Genomic DNA, 12,163 nt, shown 5'->3' on the forward strand with positions numbered 1-12,163 from the left:
TCTCTCTCTCTCTCTCTCTCTCTCTCTCTCTCTCTCTCTCTCTCTCTGTATCTTGTCTCTTTCTCTCCCTTTCCCTCTTCTATTCATATGTGCCTCCCAAGAGTAGATCAACTGATGTAAGTCCCTCATGCAGGTCTGCTGCCCCCTCAGCATTTTCTCAATCAGGAGTTGTCTCCCTTCACAAGCAAAGCAGCACTTAGCAGCCCACAGCACAGGCTGTCAACAACAAAACCATCCGCTTCTTGGGTGGAATCCAAATTACATCTGTAATATGCTTTCAATACATTTTCACTCATTCATTTGAGCCCCAGCTAGTATTCAGCCATTTAACAAGACTTTTTTTTCTCTTTGTGATTCTGACTATAACTTCTGACTTAACTACTTTTCCTTTTTCCCTAAGGATGCATATGAACACACTAAATAGAATCTTTGAAAATCAGTCTCTCTTGAGCTCATGTGGCAGTTAAAATAACAACAAGAAGACATGCAAAATGGTATATATTGACTTAGCACAAGAAAGTTAAAACATGATGAGAAACAGTAGGATAGAAATTTCAGCATCAAGATTCTCATCAAAATTGGCTGGTTAACTCAACCATTCCTCACGCTCACCTCTGGCTTTTGCTCTTTAACCCATTCCCTATAAAGGCAGCATTTGCTTGTCCCTTATTTTCAAAGAGGACCAATGACATCACAATTCAATTTCTTGACTCATATATGAATTGGATTTAAGTGAAGCAAAGTTACACAAAGTTGTCAGCCTCGCTTTCTCTTCCTGAGTCTTTGATGTCCAATGGAAAGACAAAAGTCATGCCAGCTGACAATGGCCTGGGATGTAGTGGATGACCTTGGCATCTTTGATGTCTGACTGAGCTCTAAGCACTCCACAGCTCCTGTTTCATCTGCCCTCATGGTCACTGGAACAAATTCTTCTCATCTGCCCATTGGCCAGGGGAGGTCTTCACATGCTTGGAGTAGACATACCTTTAACTCACCAATGGGTTTGAGGCCCATTGATTACCCTCAAACTGGTTTAGCCCATCTGACAAGATGGTTTTACCAGGTTGTGGCTACTATTCATGCTACAGCTTTTTGGAGCCACAGGTGAGATCTGAGGGCCAGGTGGACACCAAAGGTGGATGAGCAACCCTGAAAAGGGCCTACAAGTCCTCACACCAGAGGTACTAGTCTTCCCTGAACACCCCATACATCCCAATGGTACTCTGTGAGGGCAGCAGTAATGCTGAGGTGACATCTCTCTTGTCTTTTAGCATATAAATTTAAATAATTTAAAGCAGCCTCCCTTGCCTCCTTGTACTATAATGATAGAGATCTCTCTGATTTGGAGCAGCTATACAATCCTGGAAATGGAGTGCTGCTAAATGTTTAACAACCAGCTGTCTGGGGGGAAAAGACTAAAACACTTTTAATAGGTCAAAGAAAAAAAGAAAAGGATGTATATTTACAAAACTATTTATAGCAGTTCTTTTTGTTGTGGCAAAGAATTGGAAATTGAGAGGATATGCATCATCTGGGGGATGGCTAGATAAGTTGTGGTATATGATTGTGATGGAATAATATTGTGCTATAAGAAATAAAGAGGGGATGATTTCAGAAAAACCTGAGAAGACATATGTGGACTGATACTCAGTGGAGTAAGCAGAACCAAGAGATCATTGCATACAGTAGTATCAATAATGTAATGATGATCAACTGTGAAATCCTTAGCTACTCTGAACAAAACAATGATCCAAGACAATTCCAAAGGACCCATGACAAAAAATGCTAGAAGGTTCTGCTTTTGGGAGCCGAGATGGTAGAGTAAGAAGTAAGTCGCTCTCACCCTCCCTTATTGACCTCTGAAAGCCCAGAAAATATCAACCCGGGAAAAACACTGAACCAGTAAAAAGATGGGGCACTGCAGTCATGTAGCTCAGCAAACTTGGAGGATTAATGGGAAAGGCCCCTCTCACTCTAGGGGGAGGGGAAGCAGTACAGGATGGAAGGCATACTCGCAAGCCAGCAGCAAGCCCTACCTCAGTGTACTAGGGGGAGATCTTCAGACTCAGGTTGGTAGATCTGGCAAGTGCCAACACCAGGACTGCCTGAGAGCCCCAATACAGGCAGGGGAACTGGTAGACACCAGCTTGGAAAACCACTATAGGTGATGGTGTTCTCCAGCACCCAAATCACCCCATGCCTCAACACAACTCTGAGAAGTACAACTCCAGAAAACAAAGCTTCAGGCTGACAAACATCCATCAGCAGCAAAACATCCTTGCGCAAGGCCTGGGCAAGCAGGAGCCAAATATTCAGGTGCAAGGCTCCAGTGAGCAGGAAAAGAAGCTTGGGTAAGTGCCCCCTTCACTCCAGAAAGAGAGTTCAATTTTTTTAAGTCAGGAAATAGGCAAACAACATGTACAAAAAGCAGAAATGGAGTCAGGAGGACCCAAGTTCAAATTTGGCCTCAGACACCTGAAACTTACTTGCTGTCTGACCCTGGGCAAATCACTTAACCCCAATTGCCTCACCAAAAAGCAAAAAAAAAGCAGAAATGGACAATGACCATAGATTCTTATTATGGGGAAAGGGAAGATCAAGGCACAAATTCATAAGAAGAAAACATTGCCAATATACTCACATCCAAAACCTCAAAGGGGTGAACTGGTCTCAGCCCCCAAAAGCCTTCTTGGAGGACCTCAAGAAGTATTTTAAAAGTCAAATAAAAGAGGTAGGAGAAAAATTGGGAAAAGAAATGAGAGGTATGCAAGAGAGAGTCAATAGCTTGGCAAAGAAAGGACAAAAATTAACTGTAGAAAATAAGTCCTTACAAAGTAGAATTGGCCAAATGGAAAAGGAGACACAAAAACTCACCGAAAAGAAGAACTTAAAAAATAAAATGGGCCAAATGGAAAAGGAGATACAAAATGTAATAGAAGAAAACAACTCGTTAAAATTAGAATGGGGAAAGTAGAAGCTAATGATTCTATGTGAGAGCAAGAATCAGTCAAACAAAAACAAAAGAATGAAAAAATAGAAGAAAATATAAAAATGCCTCATTGGTAAAACAACTGACCTGGAAAATACATCTAGGAAAGACAATTTAAAAATTATTGGTCTATCTGAAAACCATGATTAAAAAAAGAGCCTGGACAACATCCTTCAGGAAATCATCAAAGAAAATTGCCCTGAGGTCCTAGAGCCAGGGGGTAAATTACATCCAAAGAATCCACTGATAACATCCTGAAAGAGATCCCAAATTGAAAACACCAAGGAATATTGTAGCCAAATTCCAAAATTACCAGATCAAAGAGAAAATATTGCAAGCAACCAGAAAGAAACAATTTAAATATCATGGAACCACAGTCAGGATTATGCAAGATCTTGCAGCTTCTACATTAAAAGATCAGAGGGCATGGAATACAATATTCCATAAGGCAAAGGAGTTTGGATTACAACCAAAGATCAACTACCCAATGAAACTGAGCATAATCTTTCAGAGAAGGAGATGGACATTCAACAAAATAAGCTACTTCCAAACCTTCCTGATGAAAAGACCAGAGCTCAACAGAAAATCTGATCTTCAAATACAAGACTCAAGAGAGGCATAAAAAGTTAAACAGGAAAGAAAAAAAACCAAATTATTAATGGGGGCAAACTGTTTATATCCCTACAAGGGAAGATGACAGTTGTAACACTTGAGAATTGTAATGTTATTATGACATTTAAAAGGAGTACACTTGGATGGAGGGCATGGGTATAAGTTGACTTTGATGTGATGGTAAAAAAATCTAATTAAGTGGCGAAAAGGGATTGTACTGGGAGAAGAGGCAGACAAGACATCACATGAAAAGGCACAGAAAATTAATACAATAGAAGGAAAGAAGGGAGGGAGATGAGCATTATTTGGATCTTACTCTCATCAGATTTGGTTCAAAGAGGGAGTAACATAATCAGTTATAGAAATCTAACTTACCCTATAGAAAGTAGGAGAAGAAAGGGAAAAGAAAAGGGAGGGAGTGAATAGAAGGAAGGGAAGAAGTAGAAAGGGTAAAGGGGAAGAAAAGGGAGGGGGCTAATAGAAGGGAGGGCAGACTGAGGGAGGTGGTGGTTGAAAGCATAACTTTACTGAGAGAGTAAAGTGAGAAAGGAGAGGAAAAAAGCATAAACAGGGTGTAAGGGGGGCAATAAGATGGAAAGGAAGATACAGATAGTAATCATAACTGTAAATGTGAATGGGATGAACTCTCCCATAAAACAGAAACAGATAGCAGAGTGGATTAAAAACCATAAACCTACAATATGTTGCTTAGAAGAAACACATTTGAAGCAGAGGGATATACATAGAATAAAGGTAAAAGGCTGGAGCAGAATATATTGTGCTTCAACTGAAGTAAAAACAAAAAAGCAGGGGTAGCAATCCTGATCTGAGACAAACAAAAAGCAAAAATAGATCTAATTAAAAGAGATAAGGAAGGAAACTACATCCTGCTAAAAGGTACCATAGACAATGAAGTAATATCATTACTAAACATATATGCACCAAGTGATATAGCATCCAAATTCTTAAAGGAGAAATGAAGGGAGATACAGGAAGAAATAGACAGTAAATCTATACTAGTGAAGGTCCTCAACCTCACCCTCTCTGAACTAGATAAATCTAACCACAAAATAAACAAGAAAGGAGTTAAGGAGATGAATAGAATTTTAGAAAAATTAAATATAGTTGACTCTGGAAAAAACTGAATGGGGACAGAAAGGAATATACCTTTTTCTCAGTGGTACATGGCACCCACACAAAAATTGACCATGTACTAGGCATAAAAACCTCACAATCCAATGTAGAAAGGCAGAAATATTAAACACATCATCTTCAGATTATGATGCAATAAAAATTACATGTAATAAAGGGCCATGGAAAGATAAACTAAAATTAATTGGAAACTAAATAATCTAATCCTAAAGAATGAGTGGGTCAAACAAATCATAGAAACAATCAACAACTTCATCCAAGAGAATGACAATAATGAGACAACATACCAAAATCTATGGGATGCAATAAGAGTGTTCTTTAGGGCAAACTTTATATCTCTAAATGCTTACATAAATAAAATAGAGAAAGAAGAGATTAATGAATTGGGCATGCAACTAAAAAACTAAAGAAAGAACAAATTAAAATCCCTACTTAAATACCAAATTAGAAATTCTAAAACTCAAAGGACAGATTAATAATATTGAAATTAAGAAAACTATTGAACTAATAAATAAAACTAAGAACTGGTTTTATTAAAAAACACAATAAAATAGATGAAAAATGCTACCCTTCTCCAGAGAGAGAATTGATGAACTGTCCCCCCTTTGTTTTTCTTAGGGTTTTTGTTTGGTTTTGAAATATGGCTAATATGGAAACATGTTTGGTGTGACCTCATATATACAATATTGATATATTGTTTGTTTTCTCAATGGGTGAGGGAAAGACAGTAGGATGGAATAGATTTTGTAACTGAAAAAAATTAATGAATGTTAGTATGCTCCATCATTAGTCCTTTGGGATTGCCTTGGATCATTGTATTGCTGAAAATAACTAAGCCATTCAAAATTCTTCACTGAACAATATTGCTGTTACTGTGTATGATGTTCTGGTTCTGCTTACTTCACTCAGCATCAGTTCACGTAAATCTTTCCACATTTTTTTCTGAAATCATCTTGTTTGTCATTTCTTATAGAACAATAATATTCCATCACACTCATATACCACAGGTTCTTTAACCATTCCTCAACTGATGGGCGTCCTTTTGATTTCCAACTCTTAGCTACCACAAAGTTATAATCTTTTTTTTTTTTTACAAATAGGTACTTTCCCCCTTTTTTGATCTCTTTCGGTTATAGACCTAGAAGTGGTATTGCTGGATTAAAGGGCATGCACAGTTTTATAGTCCTTTGGGCATAGTTCCAAATTATTCCAGAATGGTTGGACCAGTTCATATCACCAACAATGCATTAATGTCCCAGTTTTCCCAGATCCCTTCCAATATCCATCATTTTCCTTTTTTCTCATATTAGCTAATCTGATAGATGTGAAGTGATACCTCAGAGTTGTTTTAATTTGGATCTTCTAGTATTCAACATGGTCCTCAACTGTCCAGCCTGCCATATGGCTTTGTCCTAGCAGGGGTCAAGAAGCTTGCCTTGTTTTAGATATGAGCAGGAACTGGTGTGTTGCTGTATTCTGGGCCAGTTCTGGGTAAACCTGACAGTGTTGTGGCCTTCAGAGTATCCAGAAGCTTATTGAAGAGCTAGGGATGATGCGTCCTTCTGGAAATAGTTCTGAAGATCCAAGTTTATCATGATTGAATGAAACTCATTGTTGTTGTTGTTGTTGATGATGATGATGTCATTTGTGAGGGTAGCTAAGTGGCACAGTGGATAAAGCAGTGGACTTGGAATCAAGAAGACTCATCTTCATGAGTTCAAATCCAGCTCCCGGCACTTACTAGTTACATGACCCTGGGCAAGTCATTTAACTTCTTCCTGTCTCAGTTTTCTTATCTATAAAATGAGCTGGGAAGGAAATGCAAACCACTCTAGGACCTTTACCAAGAAAACCCCAAATGGAGTCACAAAGAATTAGAGAGTATGGAAAACAATTCATGATTGGAAAAAAAACAAAACTCCTAAACATGTGGTTAAGTCAGAGTTACTTTGAAAAGAGGGACTGGAAAAAGGTGAGAAGAGGGAGAAGGGAACAAAAAAAAGTAATAACTATTTGACCAGAGAGAGTTAAAAGTCTGAAGCTTTGGATAAAATGTAAGCTAAGGCATTTCCATGGGTAACTTTGCCACATATAATTTGGTGAGCCACACACGTCATAACAGCATTTTCAAAAAGTATCTATAAAACGTCTAATAGTGGGGCTGTATAAGAACTCTTCTGAATTTGGGCTTCTTTTAACATAAGGTTACTTTTCTGGATCCACAGTTGTCTATAATCATGCATAGCCTCAAAACCATAGCAATAATCAGCATAACCAGTGCCAGATTTATCCAAGGCTGAAATATAGATGCTAATTCAACAATTTAAAAAGGAAAATATCGACTTCATGACCTTCATTGAGTGACCTGGCATTGTTTCCCTGGTAAGACCCATCTAAAACATGCTTTCTCGGAGGAGCGCCTTTGATATTAACAAAGGTTTTAAAGACATATACAATGACAAATAAATTACCAAATTAATCATTTATGTGCCACATAGGCATCCTCCTCACAATTTAATTATGTGCTAAGTATTTCCAGTTCTTGTGCAAGGCAATGATTTCAGGTTATGCTCTACAGCCAGTAACCGAGTTTAAGGTCCTCATCCCCGTTCCTGTGTAGTCAGTCTATACTTCTAATTGGTCTCCCTGCCTCAAGTCTTTCCCTACCCTAACCTATCCTACATCCAATGGCCAAAGGGATTTTTCTAAAGCATAGGTCTGACCACTTTTGCACCACTGCCCACACACAGTCAATAAAGTCTTTTTGCTGAATTGTTTCAGTCGTGTCCATATTCATGACTGCAAATGTTTTTCTGTTTGTTTGTTTGTTTGTTTGTTTGTTTTTTTGGCAAAGATACTGGAGCGGTTTGCCATTCCCATCTACAGCTCACTTTACTGATGAGAAAATTGAGGCAAACAAGGTTAAGTGCCTTGTCCAGGGTCACAGAGCTAATAAGCATCTGAATCTAGATTTGAACTCAGGTCCTCCTGAATTCAGGCCCAGCACTTTATCCACTGTGCCACTTAGCCGCCCAATAAAATCTAATGGCTCCCTATTACCTCCAGGATCAAATATCTGCTTGACATCTAAAGCTCTTGACAACCTTACCCTTTCCTAGGTTTCTTTTTTAGCAAATCACTCCTTTCCACTCATTCTAAAGTTCAGTCACCCTGTCCTATCTATGTTTCCTTACACTAGACAAGCTGGCATTGGCTGTCCCCCATGTCTGTAATGTTATAACTTTCGTTCTCTGACTCCTAAATTCTCTGGAGTCAAGACGTTCAAAATTGAGTTCAAATCTTGCCTCTGACACTTCCTAGCTGTGCCACCATGGAGCAAGTCACTTAACCTTTGTTTGACTCAGTTTCCTCAACTGTAAAATTGGATTAATAATAGCACTTACCTTGCAGGGTTGTTGTAAAGATCAAATGAGATAGTATTTGTGAAAAAGGACTTAGCATAGTGTATGCCACATAGTAGGTGGCGTATAACTGTTTATTCTCTTTCCTTTCCCTCCCCCATATTTCTCTGGATTCCTCATTTTGGTCATTTTTTTAATATAACCCAGGCCTCAAAGCTGATTTGCATAAGATGCTTCTCATTAGGGGGGACTGGTTATCCAATGCCCCATGCCTGCCTAGGGGGCAGAGTTGGCAAGAGCTGGAGATGAGAACTATTAGTCTACAGGTTTCCAGCTCCAAGAAAGGAGACATGTGGTTCCAGATCCTGTTCAGGAATAGCTCCAAAGAGAGAAGGAATCCCTGGGAAGAAGCTGATGTACAGAGGAACTGAAACCTCAATTGTGTTGGCTTTTTCCCAGAGTTTTTTTTTTCTCTCTTCAGTGATGGAAGAGAATCTTCCAGAAGTTGATAGCAAGAAGATTAACATCTCTCCTCTCTCAAGTTCTTGGTGATTCTGCCCTTCATGTAGGCATGGAGCATGACGTGATCAATCTCCATTAATGAGGAGAGTATTATGCAAAGAGGCTTTGACTCATGGATTATGATTACAACAATATTCCATTGCATTCATAGATCGCACTCATCTAAGTTTACTGCGGGTTATGGGTGAGATGAGCTGGAGACAATCTTGAGTTTACCAAAAATTGATCTCAGTATTTTGATTCTTCCAATAAGGCTCTGAGTATAATATTTTTTGTCATAAAATGACATTTTTCTTCTCTCAATGATCAGTTGATGACATTGAAGCCTGATGACTCTCAGATGACCGCTGTTCCTATTGGAATTGGAGACACAGAGGACATTCAGGGGTGTTGTTTGTCTCTGTTCATGGACTCCAGCAGCTTTTCCTTCCTGACCACAGTGGGGAGCTGAGCACTTGTAACTTCATTGTGTAGTGTTTATTTTTCCAGTGCCAACCATGTGCAGAGCCTGGGTTTATTTTTGTGACCCTCTCTACTCCACTTTCCCCTTTGAGGTATATTTTGTTTTTACTTATCTAGACATTCTAATCTCTATCTTCTTGCCTCATTTCCCCCAGCCAATGCCTAAAGCAAAACATAGAGTAAAACTCCTTCCTTCTCGAAGTCTACTTGAGTCATGAAATTTCCTGGTCTTTTTTACCTTTCCTTCCTGAAAGGCAATTATCCTGACAAATAGTTTACTTTTAAAAAAATTGAGCATTTGTGAGCCTCCATCCTTTCTTTTAACTGTTGTGAAAGCACACGAAATCTTCTAAGGCCTCAATGTAATATAGAGTTGACCCTGGATTCTTGAAGCTGTTCTAGAAGGGATAAACTCTAATAGATTCTACCAGGGTAAAAAGGCTTTCAGTCTGGTCCCAACAACAGACAGAGATTATCTGAAAACTAATCTATTTAAGAATTTAGGGTTAGGGTTAGGGGCCAATGTTACAGAAATCAGTCCATTAGTTTAGAACTTACATGGAGACTTGAGTTTTGAGCAGGTCCAGTTGGTGACAAACAATCAGTTACAAAGCTACATCTGCAGAGTTTTCCACCTTTGCCACCATGCAAAATTCTACATGTCAATGATGAACAGACACTTCCAAGGCTGGTTGAAGTCTTAGAGAAACACCATCATGTTACACAAATGATGACAGGAGAATTTAATAAACAAATGGTTGTTTTTAGAACTATGCCATAAGAATTTGACAATTCTGCTTTAAATAAGGTAAACTATATTCAAGGAAAATTAAATGAAAAGGAAAAAAGTGACCATGGGGCAGAAAGCTGAAATAGAATGATAAGATATAAATGAATAAAAAATGATATGATATGAAATAGATTAGAAAAGAAAACTAAAACTGAAATATGAGATTAAAATTTTAGAGAAAACTACTACAATCTATGAGGAAGATAAACTCAATCTGCAACAGGAACTTAAAAGCCAGAGCCAAAAGCTTCAGCACCATGTTTTGGACAAATTCAGGCAGGAGGCAAGGCTGCAAGGCATGGTGATGAAGACTACCATGAAAACGGGAGAAAGTACATGAACGTACCATAGCTGCCAAACAGCTAGACATGTAGAAACTCTGGGTCAAAGATGAGAAACTGAGGTAACTCAAGGCTACTGCTATACCAAAAAATGAAACCAGAGAGACCATCATGGGAATGGGATTAGATAGGTTTCTCCATCCCCAATATGTAACGCACCACCAATTCATCTCTGACACAGATGATCGCACTCTGCAAGGGACAGATGGGTAGATCACTCTAATGTGCACACTGAAATAGTCGTGCAGCCACATGTACCCCATGCTATCAAAGTAGCTGGTGTAAATGAAAAAGCACTAGCTAAGTGTGAAAAGTACATGCTGACTCACCAGGAACTAACCTCCAATGGGGAGATTGAAAGTAAACCAATTAAAGGTGATGCTTTTAAAACAAGAGGTGGTGGGTGTCTGTCCAATTCACATAAATTAAGATTTTAAAACAAGAATCATCAACCAATTGGAAGGAAAGATCCTGTGTGTCCACTGGCACAAGAAGTTGCTGTGGAGTCTGGGTGGACTGATGTGGAAACTCAGTGTTCTGCAGCTGTGGAAATGAGGACAGGATCTCACCTTCAACCTGGGTGCCAGCATCATGCACAACCCAAATGCAGAAAGCCATGGTTTGAGCTTCTCTTGTGATAAAATATTTTTTCATGTTATTGGTTTACTTTGAATCAAACAGCTGAGCTATTTTGTAAAAACAAAAGCAAAAGCAAAACCTTGCTTTGTTCAATATTTGATATTTCATAGCTGTTGGCTGGCATACACTGGCAAAGGGAGCCACACTTCCCCCTCAGCCCCAAAGACATCTATTGTTTAAATTCTCTATACACTCTGCTATATTTGTTATGAATTTCAGAAAGAGAACTCTCCTTGCTTGTAATTAACTTTTGATTATGCCATTCTGTGTGTATTTTCTGCATACTCTTCTAGATAATCTTGCAAGGCTTTGCCTTGAGGAAAGAGGGCGGTGTATCTGGCTATGCATTCTTTTATAGAGTGACTTTTTTTTCAGTTTGGGTTTCATGATTTTTAGGTTGAAAATAAAACACATGCTGCTATTTATTTAGCTACAAAAATTCCCATTAGACATGTTTCACTGGCAATTCAAACTTTTATAACAAAGTGAATTTAATGATTATCTCATCAAAATTCATATTGGAAAGTGAATTTTGTTGAATTTCATATTCTATATACATTTCAATTTTCTGGCACCTGACTATGACAAATGACTTAGAATAAAAAACACTAAAATATGAAGTGTGTAATATGAAAAGACATTTTTGGTTTTATATTGCAACTGTATCATACAAATTAGAAAAAATCAGAGAGTGAATATTTTATTAAGTGGAACTACCAATGTGTATGTATATATTAGCTGATACAGTAAGCATTACTAGATGCAACCCACATAGACAAAAGTTCTTTTGTGTGGGGGGGGAGATTGAATTGCTAATTAATTTATGGAATTATGAAATAGGGGCAGGCACACCCAGTTCTTTGGGTACTCACCAGGAAAGAACACTGTGGCATGGGAGTGATACTTCAATCACATTTTAATAAGGCCCAGAGGATGCAGGGGCAAATAGCACATAGTGCAGAGATGAATGACAAAAGAGGGAGTACAGAGTTAGACAGAGTAAGGATAGGGATGGACTGGCGGAGGAAGGTATTCAGTATGACAAAGAGAATGGGGCAGGGGAAAGTCATAGAGAGTAACTCATGCAACCATGGATTACTGTTGCGAGCACTCAGGAGCATGGACGATGGTAATGGAGTAGCGCTCTGGGGGCAGGATTCTGAGTTCTCATTTTTATAGTGTTTTTATGTGGAACAGACTAGCTCTTAGCGAGGCCACCTTGGGCTAAGTTCATTAACATGTCCAAATCCTCCCAATGTTGCTAGTAATACTTAACTTAAAAGGTAATAATCCA

The 12,163-nt window shown here is 38.6% G+C and overlaps 1 pseudogene; it reads left to right on the forward strand.

The window, feature by feature from the left end:
* The first annotated feature begins 2,196 nt into the window (after positions 1-2,196).
* On the forward strand, positions 2,197-10,868 carry LOC114037561 (annotated as a pseudogene).
* The last annotated feature ends 1,295 nt before the right edge of the window (positions 10,869-12,163 follow it).

The sequence above is a fragment of the Vombatus ursinus genome, unplaced genomic scaffold (genome assembly GCF_900497805.2).
Source record: "Vombatus ursinus unplaced genomic scaffold, bare-nosed wombat genome assembly UNPS02010461.1, whole genome shotgun sequence".
Classification (NCBI taxonomy): Eukaryota; Metazoa; Chordata; class Mammalia; order Diprotodontia; family Vombatidae; genus Vombatus; species Vombatus ursinus.